At 38.6% G+C, this 27,064-nt stretch overlaps 1 long non-coding RNA gene across 1 annotated transcript in view; it reads left to right on the top strand.

Moving 5' to 3' along the window:
- The window catches only part of LOC142602646 (uncharacterized), a 44,816-nt gene extending 18,912 nt beyond the window's left edge, over positions 1-25,904 (top strand). Inside the window, exon 4 of the long non-coding RNA XR_012836404.1 lies at positions 25,807-25,904. This is a non-coding gene — a long non-coding RNA (uncharacterized LOC142602646). The remainder of the gene's footprint in view (positions 1-25,806) is intronic.
- The last annotated feature ends 1,160 nt before the right edge of the window (positions 25,905-27,064 follow it).

Here is a 27,064-nt window from a genome sequence, read left to right as displayed (position 1 = left end):
GCATGAAGGATTTGATGGTCCAGTCTTATCAATGTCACAAAATGGAGCAGGTACTTGTATTAGGATCAAACAGCATCAACTCAGTATAGGACAAGTCATATTTAAAAGGGAGATGATGTATTGTAAATGTGATGGAGAACCACATACTCCTCTTAAATGTTTGAACTTTAGAAGAATGTATTAAGCTGTATTACAAACAGTTACAGAGCAAAGAGAACCCCATTACTGAAAAGTATGCTTTGCTGTCTATCCTTGTAATGACACAAGTCACCCTTGGATTTATTGTATAAGTACCACATAAGAAAGATTTTAAAACCATATGCAATTTAATAAAAATATTTCATGTAAAACCACACACTGAATTAAAAAAGGAAAAGCTTGCGTCCTTGAAGATGCTGTGAAGAACAGAAAACTTCACAAATTCTTGTATTTAACATTACTTTTTAATATCCTTGCATTAAAAATGAATGATTACTTTTTAATATTACTTGTAACCAACTATCCCCTACCGTATAGATACATTTCTTGTATGATTTTATTATATGCTCAATAATAGTACCTATAAGCTCAGATTTCTTTTGAATGTAAATGATTGGAAACAATATCTACCCTAAAGCATCTTTAATGTCATTATAGATGGGTAGGAGTAAATTAAGCGGTATTTAGCCACCAAAGTCTTTAATTTCATTGCATTTGAGTAGGAGTTAGACATTATGAGGTCCAATTAAAAAAGTCACTAATGTTTTTACATCTGAGTAGGAGTAAATTAAACAAAATCACTCCTGAGCTGCTAATATCATTTTAATTGAATGTCATTCAGTTTCTAACTGCTGTTACAACACAGTAGATAATGAGTCAAGCTCAACAAATCTTCTGAGCTCCAGGTACCATGGCTACTAGGGATGAAGGTAGAGTTTAGGGATGGAGAGGGGAAACTGTTGGAAGTTAGGAAGCTGACAGGAATGATAGCAGACCTGACATCTCTTGGTTGATGAGACCTATGTTCATCTAAAAATATCACCCTAACAAGAGCTAATCTAGCAAGGCTGCAAGCCAGGTCATTATTTCTAGTGTTCAGACATAAAAAAAAAAAAAAAAAAGAAAAGAAAAAGAAAAAAAAGCATTTATCCAGAAGATGCGATTTACAGAGTGAACGCTAGAAAGGCTAATTCCATTTATTCACACCTCATGAATAATTCATTGTTTGATTTAATGTTAATCTTGATGATGAGACAATGGTGAAACAATACTAGACAATATATAGACTTAAATATGTGAAAAATAAAAAATCATATCCTATCACAAGCATTATTATTTTTTGATCTATAACAGATAATATTGCATTTTCCTTATACCTGGAAATCTTTTCACTTCAGTAAATAGCAGGTTTAAGACAAGCTGTGGCACTTTGTATAGAGACTGTTAAAGAGAACAGAGTGAAAAATACCCTTCACTGAAACTCCAATTACTATAAAACAGTAGATATTTTCCCCTAACAGCAGTTCAGGCCATTACAGAATGGTAGGCTTCCACCAGGAAAAACTGCAGGGTTTTAAACCTGTTATTAATTTGTGAGCATCAGATCTGTTCTGATGTTGCGGTATGTGTACATGCCTGGCTGCTAAGAGCAAATATTGCTTTAAAATATGCATTTAATGTAAGACCCAAGAGACCAGGGACTTCTAAATGAGGCTCAACACCTTGTTCCAAACTCAAGCTGGGTGTTGGCTTTGCTTATAGTCACACACTTTCATTTGGCCTGTGTGATCAAATGCTTCTGTCACTTTACAGGAAATGGTGAGGGCAAAGACATCATTATGGTCTATGTGTGCGCGTGTAGCTGGAGCTGCTTCTTGTTCATATTATGTGTTAAGAAAGTCCCATCAACTATCTCTTGGCTATGTAATCAAAATCAAAATACAGTAGGAAATTTTCAATTCCGAATGTTTGTTTCTTATATATGAGACAACTGGAGGAAGTCCACTATAGCAGATACCATAGACCTGCCTTTTCTCTTTCCTCTCTGCAAGATGGAGGCCCCTTCAAAGGATCTGAGGCATACTGCTTTTTCTTCCTCCATGGGTCGGGAGAAAGTCAGTGCAGAACTGCAGAACTGTGGAATGTCTTTCCAGGGGCTTCAGGATAGCTTGTTATAAAAGGATGGGCTGCATGTAGCTACAGCAGCCCCCTCTTCCTCAGGGCTTCTCCTGCAGTCCCTATCTCCAGATAACAGGATGTACCAAGGCAGCACAGTGGCTAGAGCAGTCACAGGAGAGATGTCTTGTGGCTTTCCAGTATGGAGTACCTCCTATTCTCCATCCTGAAGGTTAGTTACTTGGCCCAGGCACTGCTAGGTAGATTTGAGGTAAATTCCAGCAATGTGCTTTTGGCCATAGATCCTACCCCAATTTTTGCAGGGAGCTGCCTGTGTTGCTATTCTGGTAATGAAAGCATTGTGCTGGAATGGATCCTGTGCCAATGGATGATTCTGAACATTGTCCAGGCTTTGAGAGCAGCATGGGTCTGTGCAGGTAACTGCATAATTTCAGTTGTAGGATAGGAAAGTTACAATTCGTTCTTGGCAGAAAGAGCAGAATTTCCCAGTGCCAAGGACACTGTCTTTTCCACTGCTTCAAATATGATGCTTTGACAAAAATGATTATTGTCAAACTCTGCTTCTTCCTGAGTATTTCTCTTATTTAATTGTGAGATTCTCTATTGACTCTTTCAATTATAACCTGCTATATGTCAGTCTGTAATTCTGGTATCTTTTACCTGTCTTGCAATAAATGAATGTCTCACTAGACATTCTGCACTACTTGAAATAAGTGGATGAAGAAACAGTAACTGTCAGTAGATGTAAAGAGGGAGACAATCCACTAGACTCTGCAGAACCTCCCAAATGAAAGGCTAGAGTTTGGGTCAGTTAGGGGAAGAGGATGGGAGGTAGAATTGTTCATTTACGTAGGTTTTTCTTTAAGGAGTGATTTTCAAATGAGCAAATATGAGCAGAAATTCCTGCTCAGGATTCAAGTCTAGCTACTTTTTGCATTCACCTTCCATGATGTGGAACACCAAGGAGCCCCAGTCCTGAATTTTGCTCCAGTATTCCCAGCAGGCAAGAGAGCAAGGTCTGTGAATTAAGACTTAGGGCTTTTATGCAGGGTGTGTGAAGAAACGTTTGAGATCAAGCGTGGGCTGAGCTCTCTGTGTAGATGTATTGTTGCAAACATGCTCTGGGACATACCAAATTATATTGTTACTTGGGGGAACAATGATGAAATGTTTTCACGTAACCTTTTGTCTTTTCTGTGTAGATTGCACTTGAACATGTTACAGCTTGTTTTAACTAATATGTTACATAGGTTGGCTGTGTCTTTTGTCTGTGAAGTTCCAGTGATAGCACTGCAAAAACAATTACTAAAAAAACCCCTTACAGCATCTACTTGAGGGACACTAATGACTCCTGAGGAACTTAATGACGTCTGCCATGTTAAGATTTACTAAGTAGGTGGGATTTTAGTTATTGAAATACAAGAATACAGGTCTCATTTTGGAATACTGCTCAATGCCATGTCTGTGGCTAACTGGCAATTTATGAAACATTTGCATCTGCACACAAAGTTAATCCAGTTGCTCTCTGTGTTTGTCAACTGTAGAACAACAAAACTTCTTCAAGAGGTCTAAGAACTACTATCTCAGTATTAAAATATTAGACCTGGATCTTACTTTCCTAAAAAAAAAAAAAAAAAAATTAAAAAATTAAAAAACTCATTGCAGTCTTGTATTGGCATTCTTCTCATTCTTCCATTGCAAATCCCAGAGTCTAAGGGCTTCTATTAGAAGTGTTATAGAACCAGGAAGGGTTGCCAGGTAAAGAACAAAGATCTCTTACCCACACAGATATTGCTACTGTAGAAGACTGCATGGCTGATACTTCTGCTTGCAAGGACAGCAGTTTTGCTCAGTGAAGGAAGTTGTCACAGTGCAGTAGAAGATACAAGTACTAAATGTTTTGGGGTTTTGTTTGTTTTCCCTCATGTCAATCCTGATTTGAGTGCTTCCTTCCCTGAATTTCTTTTAGTTGATCAGGGAAAGTTCCTTAGCTATACAAGCATCTACTCTCTCTGGTTTAGCAGTCCTTTCGGAGGCTTTTATCTTAAGCTTAAAAACATTGATCAAAACAATCTTTCAAATAGGCCACTTTAAATCAAAATGTATGTATTTCTCAAAGATTTCTAGGAGTAGATACGGTTAGGCATGTCATGTAAATTTAGATTACTAACGAATCAGTCTTTTGCCTCATGTTGTTCTCATAGTCAAGCACTTAGTTTCCTATCTCAGAAATATTTATATCCTTCATAGCTGAAAAGTTGAGTTTTGCTCAGCGTGTGTTAGTTCAGAGCTGAGGAACTCTTTCCCCTATGACTGGAACATGTAAGCTATTCTCAGCATGTAACACGCAGATACCTCTGAAGTGCGTGGGCACAAAATCAGGTAGAAGAGCTCTTGAAAATGCATCTGGTTTTAAACAAGGAACTTTAATTTTTTTCTGTAACCATAAGTTACGGAATTAGTTTGATGTAAGAGTTATGTTTACAGTGTGTTCTTAGTTCTTGCTTTGAAGTGTAGCAGTAAATGTAAAAATCAAACTACTCATTGAATTAATCACAGGTGAATCTAGTTTGACCTTTTGCAAATGGCAGGACATTCAGTGCTAGCTGAGGGCAGGAATGGTGATCCTGAGAGCTGTTTGTTCATGAAGTTAGAAGGAAATCACAGAACCGGCTCTTTATGCCCTCTGCTCAGCCATGGCCAGCAGAAAGCTGAAACAATGAGGTACTGGGGATTCTGTGCCTGAACCACCTCCTCTGTAAACTGATGTGCCGGAGTTGGTGAAGTTATACTCATTGCAGGTTTTGCACTATTCTGACAGGTGAAAAAAACATTACAGGTTATGATATCTGTGCCATCTGCTGCAGGCATTCACTTTGTATGTATTTCAGAACACTTACAGCTGGAGCCACATTAGGCCAGCCTGAGTTTCACCTGAGCAGTCTGGGTGTTATTGTGCTTGTGAAGTATTTGAGTTAGAGAGAAACCTGGGCCATTGAAGGTCTTTATAGGAAGGACCTAGAGCTAGTACTTTTAAGGAGGAGGAAGGACTGCAAATCCTTTTCTCCCCATGCTCTATGGCCCTTGTACCCTTCCTGCTTGGGCATGGCAGTGCTGCCTGCAACCCATCGTTCTGGCTGAGTCTCAAGGAAGAAGAGATGTTGTACCTTTGCCTATGCAAGTGGCTAACAGTTGTAAGTGGGACCTTTTATTTCTTTAGGGGTACTCTGAGGAACATGCATGCTCCACTTAGATCCTAGGTTTGAGCCCAGACAGGCAAATTCTCTGCATATTCAGTTGAAGAAAGATGCCCTTAGAGTACAATTTATGGCATTTAAGTCAGATGCTTAAAATTAGACAGTCTGTATGCATCTTGGTAGCCTTTCTCTGTCTGTATTTTGTATACTAACCTGAAAACCTGGATGATAGGAATCTAATGCTTCCTGAGCCTGTGGGCAAGACTGGCTAGATGATTCACTGCATGGATGCTCACACACAAATGCACTATATTGTCTTTCATCAGCTCTGCCAGAAAACAACAGGACTGAGACTTGTGAAGTCTGCTGCCCCTGCATCTCTCTCTTTCCCAGGCATGCAGTCATCAGAAGTACTGCTCAGATAGTGCTGGTTTGCTTACCGTCTTACAGGATGCAGAGAAGCAAAGTTTTGCCTATAATTTGTTACACAATGTTTTCCTTAGCAGCTGGGAGTTTGTGATCAGCTTAGAGAGTTTTATATGACTTAGTGGTGATTTTGGATCTCTAAATCTATAGAAAAGAGAAGCTTTTTGTGCTTTTGTCCTGGTGTACTTTTAAAGGTTGCTTATTTGTACCCCCGTAGATAAAACTGCAAAATGATGTTTTAAACTTGAACAAAGGCGAGTATAGTGTGGAGTAGTGCATTCTGAGTACAAGTTAGATGAAAACACAAATTATTTAATCAAAATCAATAGTATATCACAGATTTAAATAGAGCTCTTTAGAAAGTAGGTCACAAGCTAGAGTTTTAGATTAGTTTAATGACTTGCATAGGAAATTACATACCTATACTTGTAGTTATTTTCTCTCATAGGATCTCAAATTTCACAGTTTATGTACCTATGTGATAAACATGAATAGATGTTGGCAAAGGGACATCACAGCACCCTTTTCATTTTTATGAAGTTTAGATAGATTCATTCTTGTTACAACTGATAAAAGTTGAGTTCAGGCAGTCAACAATTCAAAAGAAATGTAGTTGTCAGAATATATATATTTCCAAATATAGCCCTCCCATGTACCACACACGAGACTTAACTGTTCTGGCATCCAGGTGGAATATGTCTGTGGTTCCCTGGTATAAACCGAGTACAATACATCTTTTTTAACATCTTGTTCTGAGTATCCTGGATATGTTTAGAAAAAATTGGTGCCAGCTGGCAGATTGCTGGTGAGGCTGAATATGTGAGGCTGCCGTTCTTTCAGTGTCGTTGCAGTTCCATCGTTCCTTCATCCATTCTTCTCGTCCTTGTAATTCAAGAGAGATGCTTTGCGTTCATCTTCTCTTTTCTTGAGTTTCCCAGGCCTGGCTTTCTTCATCAAACCTCACCTTTGCTGCAAATTTTGTTGTAGGAATATTTTTTTAAATAAAATTCAGGCAATTAGTTTATTTTTTTTTTCCCTAGCTGAGTACGTTATTCTCACTAATCCATAAGTGCCAGTAGTCTCTGAGATACTGGATCTCATTTAATTTCCAAGGAAGCAGAAGAGAGCTAAACCAAGAAAATGTCACAGCATAAACACACAACAGAAGGGAAGAAAAAACTAGATAAAACAGTTTCTTATCCTCCTACTTTACATTCATTCACTCAGCCATATCACATGTAACATCAGAGCATTATCATCTCTTGAAACTTGCTTATCACAAGGAGAGTGATAAGTACATCCCCCTTAATTTGCACAATTGCTCAGTCACAGAGCCTGAGGAGGGAAGATTATCTTCCTGCCCAGTAACTATTATAGGTTTAAAAGTCCCATTGTTTGTTAGTAGAGGCTGTCAATATTATTTCAACATTCTTTCCCCAGAAAATAAGAGTATGAAATCAAAGCTGGTTTCTTTTGTTTGTTTGTTGTGAGTATCTCTTTCTCTCTCTCTCTTTTGAAAGGATGATTTATTTTTTTTTTACAGTATTTGTTTAAAAAATGCAGACAAAAATCTTTGAAACTATGGAAATGTTTCTTTGGCTATTTTTTAAATTAAAAGTTACATTTTTAGTCCAAATGACTTTTCACTTAGGAATTTAAATTGATTTTAAAAAATCAAAGTGAAGTGTTTAAAAAATCTTGAAGGATTTTGATTGACTTAATCTGTGTTGTATCTGGGTCTCCATTTGTGGAAAGTTTCATCTTTTTATTCTGATTCCATTATTTTCTAAAAATAGAGGGCATATTGAAGAAACTTAAGTATTATAATTTGAGCCATTGAGAGGAAGAGCTAATACTCAGACTTGAAATTATATTACCCCATTTACTTGAACAGGTAGCAAAAAAAATTAGGATTTTGCACAAGTTCTAGTTCATAGGAAGTCTTGGTTACAAGAGTAAAAAAATCACAGGTTATGTATATAGGGAGTTTCACTGAGACAAGAAGAGCTCAAAGAATCAGAAGGTAGTGACCTTGCTCAGAAGCACAAACCCCTTTCAGCCAGTGTCACCTCAATATTTTTTCTTTTTTTTTGAATGGTGCTTCCATTAGCTTCCCAGATTAGCTCCAAATTTCAGAGCAGCTTTGGATTTGCTTTTGCTTTGAAGAAGTGGGTTAAGCTTTATTGTTTCCTACTGGTTAAGCAAAAGACTGATCTATTTTATCCATCTCAATCAGAGTTAGTCCAACGCCAAAGTCATTTGATAGTCTAGGAAAAAAAGGTAACAAAGGAGAATGAAAATTTTGTAGCATAACATTTATTAAACTTTGTCAAAAGCACTAGAACTTCAGATTTCAGTTCTTGCCTTTTATAAATTGTTACTAGTAGCAATTTTTTTACAGTTAAAAAATTATTACCAAATTAATGCGCAACTGGAGAAATAACATCATACTTTTTTCTGTGTCAGAGACTTGGGTAGGAAAACTTCCATTTAAATAAACCAAACCAGATTCTAGTGTATACTAATGCCTTGGGATACAGCAGAAGAAATGGAAGAAAAAAAAAAAAAAAGACTCAATGTCTATAGCACCACATTGACTTAAGCAGAACTCTGCAATGGAGTATTGTGTTTTCAAGTTATCACATGATATAATTAGACAGTTTTGAAACATAGGTTTTGGAACTTATGCATATACTTTTGCAGTTTATTCAGAAGATTTATGTTGTATCATGCTATTTAGTTGCAAGTGTCTGTGTTAACCTGATATTCATAGGTTAATATTTGAAATATGACTTCAGGTGTTAGATATATCTGTAATTGTACCTCAGCATATAGCCTATATGAGCAACACTTGCAATAATTTAAAAATATCTGAATAAATAATTGGAAGAAACAGTTACGAAGTTTTAAATAAAATATTTCCGTTTCAACACCAAACCAGGTGAAATGGAAGCTGTATGATAGGTTGATTTGAACAAATTTCTTATTCTTAATTAATATGTTTTAGTGTTCTGAAATGAAAATAGTCTGTCTTTCAGACTGAAAAATAATCTGTGCTGTTCAAAACAAAAAATTTCAATTCCAAACAAAATGTGAAGTAAAAATGTAACAATAAGATGCTGTCCTTTTTAGAAATTAATGGAATATTACAAATGGCATGATGGAATTTTTGTGGATGGTTTTTTTTTTCTTTCAGAAAATGTGTCAAAATTCTGGCATTTTGCTTGCATTTGAGATAGGAACAGTTTTGAGATCTTATATTCTCACGAGATGGAGAAAACCTTTCATTCTGGGTAGAAATTATAAATGTAGTGAGGGTAGGTCTGTGATTTATCCTTCCCAGAACCATTGACCTGGTGGATGAGTCTGAGTGAAAACTTAAAAGATATCAGTGACAGCAAATGTAAAGACAGTTCTTTATCCAGACATTCAGCTCTGAACATTGGTGTAGTGGAAAAAGTATTTGGCTCATGTCTGCTTAAGGTTTACCACATCCACTGTTGCCCTTAATATTTTGTAAGCTATTTTTCTAAATAATGTTTATATACTGAAGTATTCTGTTGCCTGAGACTCGCTATCATATCAGAGAAATGGCACAATCAGCTGATACACAAAATTTCAGAGGTGAAAACCAGGGACAGTTTCTGATAAATCAAAAAAGTAAATGCCACAGAATGAGATGAAATATAACTCATAGTATAATTCTGAAGGTAGCTATCTGACTGTGGCTCTATAGATGAGTTTTTGCCTGCTGTGGATATATTCATCATAACAGAAAATTATTTTGTAGTCAAACTGTTAAAGCTATACAAAACTGCTCGAAGAATCATAACTGTAAGGGCAATTGTTAAGCACCTGCATAAGGGAAGATATTTATGTTAGCAAGCCTTTGCTCTCATGGAAAGAAGCTAGCCATAGTGTAGTACTAATTATTAGTATGGAGCTGCTTATTTTTCTCATATCAGTGTAAATAATATTGGTGAGAAATACACTGTCTTTGAATTTATTTTGGTGATTGCCTATACAGTGGGTAGGAAGGCCAACCCTCTTTCTTCCAACGCTCAAACGGATGGTCCCCACACAATAATTTTATATAACAGCCTGTCATGGACAGGATTAGGCCATCACAGCAAAGCAGACACTTTTGTTTATCTCCACCAGCAAGAAGATGTTTAAAGGCCCCTCGGCCCACAGGCTGTCAGACAGTCAACCTCATCCTCATCTTGCTGCTCCAACTAGAGGGTTGGTCTTGTGGTCATCCTGCTACGGTTGCAAAGGTAGTGCAGCAGAGGATGCAGGTGATGAACATGGGACTGATACCTTTAGTGCTAGGGGGAAAAAGATTGCTTCTGCAAAAAGCTGAGTATGTCCCTCCTACCTGGGAGCAGTTCAGGGCATTTAGTGCCTCACAGGAACATTGCAAATCCAGCCAGCTAGTTAACATTGCTGATACTTTTGAGCGGGTCAGCTGAAAATGGTGATTATTTGTACAGTGGATGAATAACTGATAGCCTTGCCGTTTTTGTGTTTAGAGCATAGTTTGTGGCTTAATGGTTTCTGACAAGCAATGTGAACAAATGCTAAATTGAAAAAGGCAATAATATATGGAAGCTCACAAATGTGAGTGTCAGTGGCAGCAATTCGTTCTTTCTTGTTTGCTACCCAGCCACCTCTCATTATGTTATTCTTCATGTCTTAAAGTCGACCAATTCCAGGGACAAATCAATACTAGGGAAATCCTTTTGTCTTCTTCTAAAGCATAACATGTAAAGAAAGTTCAGTCAATATGTCTTTTAATAGCATCTCATGGAAATGGCTGGATTTCCCTTCATGTTCTATAATTAATTGAGCTCCTTGCCACCCACAACGTATAGCTGTTCCCCTCTATAATTCTCTTTTGGCTTAATTGTCATGTGTTTTTCTGTTCTATTTGTCTTTAGCTATTTCTTTTTCTTTTTTCTTTTTTTTTTTTTATGGTGTTGGATGTGCTTTGTACTTAGTTTTATCTTTCTGTGCTTTTGCTTCTAAATGTCAGCATAATTTTTCTGCCTTATAATATCGGAGATGTTATAACCATCAATCAGTCCAATAGAAGAGCAGAAAAGATTAGATACCATTTATCTGTATTGGTTGCCCATTGTAATGACCCAGTGGACAACATGAACGGATAATCTGTTGCTTTGATGGAAACTAATTATTCTTAAGAGTGACAGCGTCGAAATAGCTTTTGTGACATTGTTTTTAAAAATGATGACTACCTAGTCATTGGTAGTGTAAGACTGCAATTCTGTGCTGTTCCTCAATGATTTCCCTATATAAGCAGCAGGAAACCTAGATTATTTTTTTTTTAAGGAAAGAACCCTATTTGCAGAGACAAAAATATCTGACATCCCATGTAAAATGCCTATTGAATTTAATACAGAAAACACTGCGCTAGCTGCTGAAAAGTAAAAGTGCACTGCTATCTTATTTCTGTCGCGTGTAGTTGATCTTGTTGCTCTGTGAATATGAAGCCTGTTTTATTTTGACAGCTAATGGTTCTGCTAGTGTACTGTGCTGGCATTTCACCTCTTGAAAAGAAAGTTTCCTGAAGCTAAAATATATGTCTAATTGAATGATGGAATTAAAAGCAAGTGATACAGTTAAAAATAGCTGCTTCCATCCTTTCCAGGCACATGTAAATCACACAACTTTTACTCCGTGTCAATTAAAGAACTGGGGGGAAAAGGCAAAAAATAACTGTGCCTTGCAAAAACTTTCAAGAACCTCCTTAAAAATTGCCTATGTGAGGACCTGGTAAATGGCAGGATTCTTCAGCATATTCTGAATACATTCAAGCTATTGTTGACTGGGGAGGCATGGGGCAAGAGTTTGGGCAATGGGGTCTCCGCGCTTGTACAGATAGTCTATCTGTGACCTTAGATCCTTGTGTAGTTTCAGGGCTGTGTGTGCCGTGTAATGGGTGGGAAGCGCTTGCGTGGCAGGTGCCACATGCCTTAGCCGGAAGCCAGTAGTTTCTTGAGTGTCCTGCAGCTGTTGCTAAGCTTGTGAGACTGATGGCCTTTGGGGCAAATTGAACAGGCGAAGTGTTCTTCAGTAGGTTTGCTTTCAGTGGGCACGCTGGGCGTGAGTTGTGGCAGCTGAAGGGCTGATGCTGCTCCTGAGTGTGTGATGGGCAGCTGGAAATGGCAGCTTTTTCATCCCTGTTGTCTGGCGAATTACTGACCTGTCTGCGATGAAGCAGAGCAATATCCCTGTCTTCCTAAACAAATGAAGTGAGATACTAAATTGAGAAAGTTAAGCTGAATCTGTCTAGGTAGATGAGTGCTTTTTCAGTGCTGTCATTTGATTTCTCTGGTCAATAGGAGTGCGATGTATGGAGACACTACCAATGGCCTGGCCTGGTCAAAACGTCATGTTGGCCATTTTCGTGGTCAGCTCTGACATGACTTAATCTCACTTGTGCTGTTGTAAATCAAGATGTCAGCTCCACCATGCTGCAAGCCCATGTAAATGGGATCATGAAACTTTGATCTCTACCCAGCACTCAGTGCAGATCTGTGCCAGAGGTCTGTGCTCTTCTGTGGTCTTAGTGAGCCCAACACAAGTTGAAATGGCTGAAGAAATTTGAAGGCTTTGAGGCAATATTAAGGCTCGATTGCTGCACCTTTCTCTGCAATGCTTTCTTGCAGGGATGGAAAAAGAAGGCTCAGAGGTCAGGAGAATGGGCTTCCTAATGTGAACAGTTAAAACTGATGCATGTTGTGAATATTGTAATAGTCAGCACTGGACTAAAGTTGTTTTCATGGGCACTAATGAAAATTTCTTACTTACATAGTTATCTGGAGTGAGGAGCAGGGGGTAGGTATAGAAGTCTAGACTGTTAACTAGCTAATAACCTAAATGCATAACCTAACCTCGTAAAGAAACTTAAATACTATACAGCAGAGGTCCTAGAAATCCTTTTGAAGCATCTGAAAATTAAATTGTGGTGGTATTTCAGGATGGAAAGAGTCAATGGCATGAAAGATTTCAAGTGGTTTTGCAGTGAGCACAGCACGCTGGAAATACATATTTTAAGAAGCACACTTGCTTCAATGTGGTCTCTGCAGCCAGATCTGTGCTATTCAGACCAGTCCATCTCTACTTTTTCTTCCACAAGTCTCTCTTCTTCCCTCTGCAAAAGCAACATAAAGCTATGGACTGATAAATTTCACCGATTGCTAGAAACTGGTTTTGCAGGAGTTTTCAGCAAGGTATGCTTTAATCCTGTATACGTATTTTACTAGAAATACATTCAACAGAGACATCGCTATACACGTTTCAAATGTGCTTGTGTGTGTGTATATGTATTTTTTTAAAAAGTCTCATAGAAATCCCCCATCTCTTCCTATGTTTTTCTTATTCTTAAATTGCTCTGGTGGTAGAGCCTGCTGTAATCAGCCCTTTTTAAAATACACAAAGCAATCTGTCATCTTCTACACAGCATTTCAGATCTTTCCAAAGTGTCTATCTTAGCATCACTGAAAGAAAAAAAACCCTGATGTTAAGAATTGCAAAGTTAATGGTTAATCAACAGTGTCTGGTCCCCATCCATGGGACATCTTGTAGAACAATCAAGCCCTGCTCTGTCATAGTCCCAAGCAGTGATTGCTTCTGCATCCTATGAGGAATGAGGCACTAGGGATGAAGATGGAACACCGCAGTAGCTAATTAAACAAGGCAACTTACAACTAAAGTACATGCCTGGCTAAATAGGCTGGAGTGCAGAGTCTGTCAAGCTGATCTGTCTTTAGGTGCTTTGCACCCTTCACTGTACCTGGTTGAACATTAACATCCCAAATTTGCTGATTTTCACCAATATCCTGCCACATGCAGAGAACAAGCTGAAAGGAAGCTGGTATTTTTTGTAATGTAGTTCCTTGAAGCATTATCCTAAAAGAGACATCAATCTTCACTGTTGCAAAGAAATAGTACAAGATGTTTTAAACATTTTGAAGGGAAAATGCACTGTCTGTACTTTCCTATTTCTCTTCTACTATTTCCTCGGTCACTGGGATGTATGTTTTTTAATAAGAATTTGGAAAAAAGTATCTAAAGAAAATGAAGGAACAGTAACAAAGCAACTTATCTACTCTTCCCTGCCTCTTCACAATTTTTTTAACCCTGTCTGTGGCTGAGCCATTTGAAATTGTCTTATCTGTACATTTCAAAGGTCATCAAAATGTCTTTCTGAAGAGCAAGTGAAGAGAGCTATGCAAAATAAAAAGCAGAAATAAATATAGAGGAAAAGCTTTTCCTCAAAGCACTTTATCTTCATCTCCTGATCCTGTCTGGATCAAAAGAAAATCTAAAATGCAAAAATCTAAAGGAAATAAGCAAAATATTTGTTGGAAATAGACATCGAAAAAGGACTGGAGAGTTTGACCAAAAATGCAGATGTAGAAGCATCAATGTGAGGGGGGAAAAAATAACACCAAGAAGCTGAAGCTAGCGCCGTTGTGAATAGCGATCTGAGAGAGGACAGCAGAGATCACAGACTGGTATTCCAAAAATCTGTGAAAAAGTCTGTGCTGTAATAGAAAGATGTCAGTGTAAAGAAAAAATATTTAGCAAATTTGGCAATAGTTGCTAGTGTCTGGGCAGAGCTGAAAATTAATTTTTCTTTCTTGTAGGAAAGGTTGTATCTTTAATGTTAAATGATCTCCTGAAATTTATGTGTTGTCCAGCGACAAAGGACTGTGCAAAGCAGTTGGAATATACAATATTTGGGCCCAAGACTCCTAAATGATTTTGATACGAAGCTAAATTCTTCTTAAGAGTTAAGACTCCTCAGAATAACTGGAGAGTTTGGAAGGTTTGAAGTGAGTGTCCAACTGACATTGGAGAACTTTGACAAGAATTAGCACTGACAGTTTGTATCGGAGAAAGAGTAGGAATGGGTTTGAGTGGAGGGTTTTAACTATCTATTGTGAGTGATGCGAATTTTAAGATGATAGTTAACATGAAACATGAAGGTGCTTGTCCAGATAGCTGGTGATAATGTGCAGCATAGCTGTCATGAGGAACTGTTTGATATCATGGAGGAATGGAACAAATACGGTAGGATGGAAGTATAAAAATTGAAAATGTACACACTTACATTCAGAACCCCTTCCAGGGTATGTGGCGGTGTTCCTAGGAAATACTGGCAGTCCTGTAACATCGTAATTAAAGGCAAATAAAATTTCTGAAAGTTCATGAGTGAGACTGGGAACCAAATCCTGTCTTCAAAAAGGATTTAAGCCACAGAAGGATCTGCAATGTCTGAGCTGAAATCAGGATATCATGCGCAGCACAGATAACTAGTCCTTGAGCAATGACTGGGCTGCAAGCCTTACTTTAAGTGCTACGTTGCAGTTCATACTCTCACTTTTCTCTGGCTCCATCTTGTAAAGCAGCTTAAACAGGAAAGCTGTGAAGTGCCCATACTGCTGATGGGGTGGGGTGATGGAGGCTTCTCAGAGCTGAACAGTTTAATGCATTTGGCAACTGCAAGCTTATTGCATAGAAGCGCACATTATTACATGTAGTTAATCCACCTCCTGTGCTGAGAAGGAGTATCATACAGAAGGAATAGTCTCTGCACTGCTTGTTACAGAGAGGCACTCTGAGCAAGTCCTTCTCTGGGCACTTTGACAAGATCCTGGCTTTGTAATGATAAAAGCTTCTGGATGATTTTTTCTGCCACCAAGAAATTACTTTGGGTTTGTATAAATGTCTTGGTCATTTAATGTCTATTTTTTTTTTTTTTTCAAAGCTAAGGTATTTCTAAAGCTGCATTTGATGACAGAGACCTTTTGTAGAAAATGGAAGGGAAAGCTAAATTTTACTAAACCACGGGCCAAGGAAGTACACTATAAAAATACTGACATAGGCTAAAGTCTGGAAGTACAGATGCATCATTGCAGTAACTCTCATCTTAATTGTCTGTTTTCTGTTAAATCAGTGAGAAAATGCAAATTGCCATAATTGGAATGAGATCGGACTTAATTTATATGCTACATAGCTGAAATGGTTTGTGCGTGTTTTCCCCTACAAAAAAAAAAAAAGCCTTTTGAGATGTAGAAAATATTCAGAGCAGTTTTCAGATACATGGACATATTCCTGCTTTCAGTGCAGAAATTCAAAATGGAAAATGCTCTCACTGAACCTGAAGCTAAACTAAAAGCATCTGGGATTTGATTTATCCCCGTACTTCCTTTTCTCCTCTTTTTTCCTTATGGGAAGAGGGGAAAAAAAATCCCAAAAGCAGAAAACCAAACCATCAAAACTTTTTGTGAGTGATTTTTTTCAAATTCTCTCTTGTACCTGTGCTACATTCCTAAGATCGAACAAAACCAATCACAAAATAAGTGGAAAAGTATTTTTTAAAATAGTAAATAAAATTTTAAAAGTATTATTTAAATTTTGCTACTTGTTTCATCCAGTGCAAAACTGGCACAAGACTGAGCCAGGCAGTCTTTCTTTGTTCAGTAAAAAGCACCTTTCAAATCAGGTGATCTATCAGCCATGTTTTCAAAGGCAGTAAGGTGCTTAATGCCCCTGTATCTCCTGGTGGGTGTGAAGATTTACCTAATCATTCATCATTAGTGTAAATAACTGCCCCAACCACGATGATCAGTGAATTTGTCCCTAAGGCTTAATCTTATATCACTTGCATTTCAACTTCAGGGAGACCATTATGTGCATAAGGAGAGAAGTGATGCCCCAGTTGTACGCTGGAGCTCAACTTTGTTCTGAGTACTGAATGTGCAGTTTGGCTAATAGCAGTCAAAGTTTTCTCGTTATGTTGATATTCACTGGAACACCTAAACTAACCCTGAACTGAGAAAATTAGAAGTGGAATCAGCAGAATGCTGCAAGACAGTATTTTATTTCCTGCAAATGTTTTTCCTGCTAATAAACATCTGCCAGAAAGGACTCCATGGAGGCAAGAACATCTGAAAATACGGAAAATTTAAAGAAGTATTCTTCCATGTTGCTAATGACTTGGTCAACTGAGAGTGTGAAACACAGCTCATTTTTGTTTGTTGTTAGGCAAAACATGCTTGATTCCTAAGTGCAGAAAATATGAGCTTTTGATATCACTACTTAGTCTAATTGACTCATCTGAGTCCTGTTTGAACCCTATGATTCATCATTTTTCAAATTAGTAGGGACATAGATAGGATAATCTGTAGATATAATCAGTAAAACATTCACAATGCTTTCCACTGTAATGGATTATCCTGTCATTTACAGTATCTCTTATTTCTGTTATTATCGGGGCTTCACATCCCAATTAAAAGCCTCATTAGTTTGTTCCTGAGGAAGCTGCCCCTCTGCATTGCTGCTGACAGCTGAAGGAAGTGTGTCAGCTTGTTGTGTAGAGCATTATTTGCTTGAAGTTGGCAGCTCGCTTTAGCATAGCCGTCCTCCTGCTACATAGGAGATACTTAAGTGTCAAGCGTTTTCAGGCCATCCATCTTCTTTGGCCATTCCACCCACCCATGCTCAAGCCACATCCACCAGTGCTGGTGCCCCTCTCTGCCTTCCCTTTGTCTTTATGTCATTGTCAGTTGTTCAGTTTATTCAGTGATTAATCATCATTTGGAAGGTTCTGCCGGGAGTAAACAGAAAAGGGGGTATTCCTGCAGGTGGTTTCTCTCTGATTAGTTAAAGCCACAATGGCTGGCTGCTGAGCCTTTGTTTCGGCTTCTTCTGAAGATTGCACGGGCTTTTTCCTTACCAGAATTTAACTGGGCTGGTAACTGTGGGCCTGTCTTGGGTATCCTACTGGTGTATGCTGAAAATTAGACCTGTTAAGCTCAGCGGATTTGTGCTGGTCTAACAGAGGAATTGCAAAGATTGGTGGAGGGTTTTTGTAAGGAGCGCCTTGTTACGTGTCCACGCTAACCCTGTCACAGGTTTAGCAGCAGAGCTTTACGCTATTTGTTCAGAAACACCTGTCTGGCTGCTTTGTGTGTAAAAGGTAAAATGTTGCCCAGATGATAAGGGCAGTTCAGCATCTCATTTCTCCTTTGTATTTACACCAGCTATTTGATGAAGTTAAGTAATAATAATTTTCAATAACCTCCGAGAAGGAGGAATGATAATATTCAAAACTGGAAAACAAGGGAGTTGTTCTAAGCTTTGCTTGTGTCTTCTGAACAGTGGCTTAAATGCAACTATTTCACCATGTAATAAAGCATGGTTAGTTTTGCACCTCTTTAGGTCACATGAAAGTTACATAGATATTTGATGTATTCTCTCTACTTCTGTATTCCTTGACAATCATGACTTACCAAAACTTACGTTCAGTAAGAAAGCTAGGTGATGACAGTAACAGCTATGCCATAGTTCCAGATCTGTTAGCTTGCCTGTGTATTAAATTGCTCTTCATATTTCTCTTGCAGATTAATATTTCTTTTTATGCTGCAGCAGCTTTTAATGTCATCAAAAGGAGACAAGATGAATAAGATATGTGTGGGAGGATGAAGCAGTGGTCACTCAAAGTATCCTGCTGTTTACTCTGGCTGGAGAGTTTATAGTCCCTCCCACAGGGCAGCTGGCACTGGGCTATGATTTTAGTACTTGCATTATTTGCAATTCACAGCCTCCAGTCATGAAATGACAAACTCTGAGCATTCAGGTAAACTTGCAGCAGCTGTATTCTGACAGGCAGACTCGCAAATGTGATGGGGTAACTCTGAGTGACATGGTGAAAGGATACTTTTTTTGCACGCTTACTGTTTGTTTTATTATATGCGTAAGAAAGGGTGGATGGGTGGGTAACTGGGTGGAAATGGCTTGAAGAGCAGCGCAGCTAGATTTGCTGAAACCTGAAGAAGATGCAGTCTGGGGCTTAGGTGCTTGTATGTTTAACTGAAAGCCTTCTCAATTTTTTTGTGCAAAAAGCCCTCGTTTTGGTGTGTGTTACCCTGATTCGCAAGGGCTCTGCTCCACATCTTCTCCACATGCAGGAAGTGAGAGGCAAGAAATCCAAAGCAAGCAAATAGCGGTGGTGAATGGGATAGCTTTAAGAAGAGTTTTGTCATGCAGACCTGCTATTCTAGCTCGACTGGGTACAGCCATAGTGAGCATTCCTCTGCCTGGGAATGATTCTCCGGGGGTGTTTCAAAGAGTAAAAAAGCAGCCTGCTTGCCCTTTATTGTCCCAAGGCCTAAGCTAGGACATTTCGGGGGAGGGAGGAGAGATAAGACAGGCCAGCAGTTGCATGCATAAGTTGGTACACGGACCCGTGTCCACACCAAGTATGCAGGCATGGGTGGTAGGTAATGTGCCAACAACTGCTGTTCTAAGCTGCCCTAGCACCTCTTCTATTTTGCTGAAATCATGAGTCAAATGAAGGGGAAAAAAAAAAGAAGAAAAAAAAAAAGGCAAGCTTAAAAATAATCAAGATTTTGAAAACAAGTTGTTTGAGGGTTTATTTGCTCATATTCCTCAGATCTTCTGGAAAGTCTCTGTCTAACATATCTCACCAAGGCCAAATTTGTTACCTAGCAGCATTTATAAAAATGAACACAGGGATTTTTCCAAAACCGCACACCTCTAAGAGGGAGCAGCACCTTGAGGAAAAGCACTAAAACCCATATGGCTTTTAATAACATCACAAGACCTGGTAATACCACTAGCTGTCACAATGAGAGGGCTGGCCCACCTGGTTGCATATGAGGAGCCCTCTTACAGTTTGTGTCTGTGAAGCACCTCTTACTCTTGTCTCCCAGTGTACCCCCACAGATGGGGGTGTGCATATGCAAGCAGGAGTCCTTTGGCTTTTGCAGACCTGATTAATTGTATGGTCCAAAATGGGAGGCTCGGACTAAGTCTGGCAGGAGGAAGCCTTGCTGATCACCAAGACTTTTCTTCCAGGAGTTGCCTGGGACTCGCAAAGAAGGAACCTTCTCTGGCTTGGCCAGTCTTGGCCTTTCTTTGCACTTACTCTGCATTATGAGGAAAACCTGGCTGTAAAATACTTGTCACTCATAGTTTTCATGTTTTGCCAATTAATATCTGACTCATGTTGTATCCCAGCTTTTTCAGTCTTTTAAAACTACTCATTTCTTGGTGTACACAAAATTAAAAAAAAAGAAAAAAAATCTATGAAAAGGCCTAGACAGTAATGGAGCTTTATAAAGACTTATTCAGAACAAAGTGCTATTGGAAAGAATTGAATTGCATTTTTATGGCTCATGTGGGTGGGTTCTCCAGATAAAGTTCACAAGGTTGGCTGCAGTTTGTTTTTCATAAAACATAAGAAAATGGCAAAGATGGTGGCGCGGTGTAGCTATCACAAGACCCCTTGCCCTCCTGGTGCTTCCCCTCCCTTGTCATCCCACGGCCAGCATGGAGGAGCAGCAGTCAGCAAAGGGCAGGGGCCAGGGACTCCTGGGGGTACAAGGGACCTTTCCCCTTTGGAGCAGCAGGCATCTTTTCTTTCTCCCCCCCCCAAAGCAAAATCCTCCAGGAGGTGTAGCCAAAAGCCATCTTAGCTGTCGAGGTCAGCATGGGGTGCATTTACTTTTACTACACCCAGTCATGTGTTTGGTGGTGTGGTGGTGGCTCCCCAGGGCCACGAGCGGTCCTTCCACCCTGGGGCCAGGCAGTCCCTGCAGCCTCAGAAGCAGGGAAGACCACAATAGGTCATTAATGCTTTTGCAGTGGATACTTTTTAACATTAAAATTTTCCCTTTGTGATTATTTTTGCTTACTCAAGCTCTACCTAGTGCATCATAAAACTAGGTTAATATGTCTTCACCAAATTGTTATGGTTATTGTGTTTTAACTTAGCTACAAAATCAGGTGGACTTTGTATGCAAGCATAAGTTTTACATTTTTCAGTGAAAGGTAGGTTAATTTTGAAAGCATGGAAATTCAGTTGGTGTGTTGTCCATAAAAGGCACCTAATTTGCCAAGAATTTATTTGAAAAGTAACATTATTTTTTTAATTTAGGATATAATTGTGGAAAATTTTCTAAAGGTTTGATTTAAAAGAAAAATACTTAAAACCAAAGAAACGAGGCAACAGAGAAGGGAAAATCAATGAAGCAAGCTGACTACAGGGGGTAGATACTAATTTAAGAAATAGCAAGTTATCATTACTTTAAATACACAAAATAAAATACTTATACTCTGGCTTATGCCAGAATCTATACATACTGAGGGATTTCAGAAGGTGATTGTTTTTGTTAATTAATGCTGATAATATGCCTGGTACTGTACAGTCAGCTCTACCCTGTTGTTAATAGCACAGCCCCATCAATGTAAAGACTATACTAAACTAACATATAGCTGCAGGTGACATGGCATCCTATTTTTACATAAATTAAATGTGCACTCTGATCTGGGTCCTTCAAAACTCTTAGATGCTTTTCCTCAGATCTCCTGTCACTGGAGCCATTTTGGGAATGGGGCATGATGCTGTGATTAATTCTAGTTCAAGCAGCTATTTTTAGCATTTGCATATTTCCTATAGAGCAGAGCCCAAGACTTCACTCAGATGAAATCTGAACTGATCTGGTCACATGTGATCTGTGTCTGAAGGATGCTGGAATAGTAAAGGAGTGTCATGCTTCAAAATGGCACAAAAGCTGCTGATCCTAGCCTCCCTTATTTTTAAACATGATTAAACCAGAAATACTTATATATTTCTATATACGTGTGCACACACACATATATACATATAACATAGAAGGATAACTTTTTGTGTTCTTCTTGTCAGTGTTGGGTTTGTTTGGGTTTTTTTGATCTTGAGAGCTAAAGAATAACATCCAAATTATATCGTACCCTTCCTGTACTGGTGTGCTTTTTAGGAATAAGATCTTTTTGGAAACAGGATTTAAGTGGTTTTGTCCACTTAGACCTCATGAGGCGTTAAGTTGATTTTATCTGGCAGTGGGTCAGCAGTGCAGCTACCTTATTGAAGAGTTGACGGTCTTCCTCTCTGTAGCTAACGATTCAGTCCTCTCACCACCTACTCTAAACCAAACTGAATATTGTTAACGGCACTGAATTTTTCACAAATGGGAACATCTTAATCAATACACTGAAAATTTTCATCTATTAATATTTTGCTTCAAGGAGTTGTTTTTATTTCTTTTTCCCCCAGTTATTTTCATTGTTTCCAACAATGTATTTTATGATCATATAATGGTTCTGTATAAACCCTCAAGTGAACTCATTAATGCATATCTGGTTCATCAGTACATAAATAGCTTCCACTGTGTGTAGTAGACAGACCACGTTTGTGTGCTGGGGCAGGCAAGTAATGTCAGTTGTCTTTATTCATTCTCACACTCACTTCTTACTGCTCTAAAAGTTTCTACTAACATGTTGTTCCCTATTGATACAGTTTTGACTCAGGTGATGAGTGAAAGGGCAACTGTTGGTTTCTCAAATAACAAAGGAAAAACAATTGGTTCACTGAGCACTGTTACCTTTATGATACATTAATTATTAAGGAAAAGATGATATGGATCAAAAGTACAAAGGCTTCTTAATTAAGAGCAGTAAAAGGAGTACTTTTCTGGGAACGAGAGAACAATGAAACATAAATGTGTGTACAAAAATATGCACCAGAAAAGATTTGCAAACGTGCTCATTGTGGGGAAAAAAAAAAGTGTATTTAGCTGATAACATGGAAGACTTTGAACTGCATGAGTACTATTTCTATATAAATACTTCTTCCTGTAGTGATGAAAAGGGAAACAGTGAGTGGCATCTCCTTTCTGGCCCAGTAAAACTGATGAAAGCTTCTCAGCCAAAACCATATCCAACTGGAAAATAGAATTTTGTTCAAAAAATTTTTTTCCTTGGGAAAAGGGTGCAGTTTTTGATGGAAAATTTTCTTATCATTAAATGTAAGAATTTCAGCACCTTGGATCTTTTATTCGGAACCACTAATTACATGTCTAAGTCTTAATTTCACTCCCCCTTCCCCTTTGTGGTGACTTTTCAAGGCACCTATCTTCTCAGACTTCAGAAAAATGACAAGGCAGCAGAAGGGAGAAAATTAAATTATTTCTCATTCTGCAAATCTTAGTAGTTGATAGTAGCAAAAAAGTATTTTTCTTCCGTAGGCTCAAATATCCAGCTGCTAGGCCAAATCCCTCCCCAAACCAGACACAGAGATTGGTCTGCAATGGCTAAGAAGTTAGAATAAATGAAAATCTAACAAAATTAAGAGAATTACCTGGTTAACTAAGAATCATTCATATGAATATATATTGCAGTTTGGGGTAATGTCCCTCAGCTGATAAAATGTTTTATAGCAATGATCATAAAACCACATGTCATTTCCTTTGTTTATATTCTTTCTGAGCTTTGAGAGTACGCTCAAGAGATCTTGAATTGTGTCTCCTGAAATGACAAACCTACACAATTCAAGTGTTGTCATACGATAGGTGTATGAAAGAGCGGAAATCTTGCAGATCCCGCTGGCAACATTGATGCCAATAGCGTTGGCTGGAGGTGCAAATGTTCCTGCCGGAGCTGTTGCAGTGGAAATGTGCACCAGATGAACAGCTGCCCTTCTCGCTCAGCAGGCAGATTCGGCGTGCTGAAATAGCTGCTACATAAAGCATGGAGAGAAAAGAGCAGATAAGCACTATTTCAGCTGTAAAGCACAGGAAGATGTGTTTCCCATTGTAGCTATAAAAAGTATTTTAATATTTATGTAGCATCTATGAGTGTGGGATTTATATAGATTAGTTGTTGTACATACATAAAGATAGGAAAATACCCCAAATATTCCATTATATTATTTATTCCTCCACAAGCATCCATTACACAGTTTATTTTGCAATTAATCCTTACTATCAAACAAATGTTATTCTCCTCCATCCCCAATGGTAACTTCCTTCTTGTGAAACAGTTTTTCAGTGGCTGAATTAATGAAATGATGCTCACTGATTTTGTTGCTCTTACAAGAATAATTGTATAACAGCAACTGGGAACCATGCTGTTTAAGAAAGAGTGTTTACAAAAGGAGAAAATGCAGTAGTCTTCAGAAAGATTATTTTCATGGCAGATTGTAAGAGATGTCTGTGTCTGAATGAGGGAAAGTGGGAGATTAAGAAATGAAAGTGATTCGTTATTTCTCCTCTTCCCCAGTTTTAGATGTCTTTTAGCATGGCCCCTCCCCAAAGCTTCCTAAAAAACCTGAACTGTGAAAGATAGACGTTCTTCACATGGATAAATGAATTATTTAAAGGTAGAAAACAAGGAGCAAGAATAAATGATTGGGTTGCCCAGTGGAGAGATGTCACAGGAGAGTCCTCTGGGTACTAGTGCTGGACCTGGGCTGTCCTACATCTTCATAGGTAATCACTTGTAAAGTGAGTGATGGCGTAGTGAGTGTGTTCACCCAGGGGAAGATATTTAGGACAGTTAAAGAAAAAATTTGAAAAAATAAGGGCTTTAAAAGATGTGCCAAACAGTTTCATCCTCTAGAGTGTCTAGGAAATAAAACAGACCATGGAAATTCAGTACAGATTAAAGTAAATTAATGTACACGGGGAAAACACACCCGATACTCCGTGCACAGTAATGGGCTCTGAACTGATTACTGTCATGATGGTGTTATCACAGGTCTTGAAAACACTTAGTGCTCACTAGTGGGCAAAAACCAAACCAAATTGGGAAAAGAGAAGGAAACAGAAGATAGGAAAAACAGTTTGGTCATTGCAGTAAACCATGAGTGCAGTTGAAGGGCTAGCACTTCTCTGCCTGGAAGAGAGATAATGGGGGAAGAGAGATAATGGGGGAAGAGATTATACAAACCTGTAAAATGCTGACAGTCTTGAAAAAAGACTGCGTCCTCCTATACAACTACCAGGAGCCATCAAAAAAAATTATCAGATTGCAAACTGAAAACAAGCAAAAGAAGTTACTTCTCCACACAGTTAAACTCTGGAAGTGACCACCGCAGGATGCTGCAGATTGTAACAGGTTTACATGGTTCAAAAAGCAATTAGAAAAATCAATGGAAGAAAAATCCATCTGCAATATGCAAAGATGCCTTGCCTGGCTCGGAAAGCTCCTAAGCTGCAAATTGCTGCAGAGTGAGAAAGTGTGCCATAGGACGTAGTGCTATACATCTACCCTGTTTTATCTTCTGTCTGACAATCGGCCACTGGCTGTGGTTGGGACACAGGATGGTTAACCACCTGGCTTGCGGTGGTTGTTACTGTCAGGTGATGGATACAGTCAGGAAGGTGGAAGCAGTAGCTTGCCTTTCCTCAGAGTTGTGGAGGTCTAATTACAATGGGTCGTAAAGGGCTAAATGGTAAGACAGCTGCTTGATGCATTTTCAGAGAAGTAGGTAGTGATTTTTGGGAGAAGAGATGGAGCAAAATAGACCGAGATAGGAAAAGCCAAGCCTCTTGAGAATCATCTTGGCTATTTGTGTTGGCTTTTGCAAGGAGGAGGTGAGTGTCACTGCGTTTTTTCACAGGGAGTTATCTGTTTGAGGCATGTGAAAACTGCTGCTGCAAAGAGCTGAGGTAGGTCATCACCTGCCATGGTGACCACAGTGACGCTTAGAGCCAGGAGAGGCTCACCTCCTCCTGTCCTGCACAGACAAACCTCAGCAAAAAGCGGTCTTGTCAGGGCTTTTGGCATGGAGATAGGGCAGAGCTCTCAGGACCTACTTCCACATGTACAGTTGGAGCGTGCAGTCACACTAGCTATGAATCCTTGCGCGAGTGGAGGTTTGCAAGGTTAGATCCACAAACAGCCTGGTGGGCTTTGGTTGTATTCTTATCTGTTTAGGTAAAGGTGACTTGATTTTATTAAGTTTTATTATTCAAATTTATATTTGCCTTAGGAGGAATGAGAGTTTTGCTTTACTCTCCAGAGAAGAATGCAAATAGATGGGGAGTATGTTTTTTACATATTGAGTATCTGGTGGCTTAAAGGTTGAGCTCAGTTGCATAACCCAAGGGCTACATGTCTTGGTGTACTAAACAATTACAAAGAAGTCATTGTATTCTAATATTCTTTCTTTCTTTCTTTCTTTTTTTTTTAGTAAAATTCACATTTGAAATCTCTTTTGAGTAACGCTTTGAAGTAGAGTGCAGCTCCCAGAGGTGGATAATCTTAATGTTAATTTACTGTACAACAATGTGCGTTATTAAAGGACATGTGAGTGATTCATCCAGTGAACAAAGAAAAATTATTCCAAATGATTATTGATGAGTTAATCAAGATAGCCACGTCAACTTTCTTCTGTCCATTAGTGTGAACAGTATTTCACAATCATAATAATAAGAGCCAAATGTTAATGGCTGAGGTAATCAGACCCTAATGAAGAACAGTGAAAAGTGCTCTCTTTAAATAGTTTACAGTTTTCATAATCACTGGAGTGGTCAGTTGGTCCCATGATTCTTCATATTTCATAATGCATGTTTACTATCAGCTTTTGGTTTTAATTTCCTTTTTCTTTCTCCAGAAGGTGAGTGAACAGAGAAATTAAGAAGCATAAAGCTGTGTAATAGCATACCAGATAAAACTCATTTTGTAACCTGAATTCTTTCTAAGAGAAAAGGATTTTACACCTGGAATTATAGGTAGCTAAGAGCCTGCTTCTGGCTTTAATTTCTGTTCTTCATGTAATTCTTTTGTTGAAAATAATCACTATCATTTTTAAGAGCTCAGCACAGGCTTAAGCCTTATCCAGCAGACGAAGACTGTTGACTGCTTTGGTGTAGGAGCCTTTTGGGGAAGAATATTTTAAATGCTATCTATCTTTCCCAAGTCGTATGCTTATGATCCAAAAATACGCAGTTTGGGAACTGGGGGGTTTTTTATCTTTTTTTTTTTTGTGACTAATCCTGTGAGTAAATTTACTCAAATGGCTTTTCAGGATCAGTGCCTTCTCCTTGCTTGTATACTTGGCTTGCCTTTCTCTCCCTGTAGTATCTGAGAGCATTCTTTGAAAGTATGTTTTCTCCTTCAATGTAACATTTGAAAATCAATTAAAAAAATACATAATTTTGTGTCATTTTAGGCCAACAGACTCACCAAGTACTTGCAGTTCTGACTGGTCCATAAAACATCTGTCCAGTTTCCTTCCTCTTTTCCCAAGTGATGAAACTATCTAGCACTGTCTAGTAAAATTGAGACCATTAGTGTAAAAGATCAAAAGCTACAAAATTAGAAAGTGCCACAGGAATGTCCTAGGTCACTGCAGTGGCAGCAGATAGCAATAAAAAGGGGGAAAAAGCAGTTTGGCCTGGGGGAGAAATGTCTTTCTGACTTCAGTGGTCTTTTCCAGTTCTCTTTCC

The sequence above is a fragment of the Balearica regulorum genome, chromosome 7, assembly GCF_011004875.1.
Source record: "Balearica regulorum gibbericeps isolate bBalReg1 chromosome 7, bBalReg1.pri, whole genome shotgun sequence".
Classification (NCBI taxonomy): domain Eukaryota; kingdom Metazoa; phylum Chordata; class Aves; order Gruiformes; family Gruidae; genus Balearica; species Balearica regulorum.
This window is presented reverse-complemented; position numbering and strand designations above follow the sequence as displayed.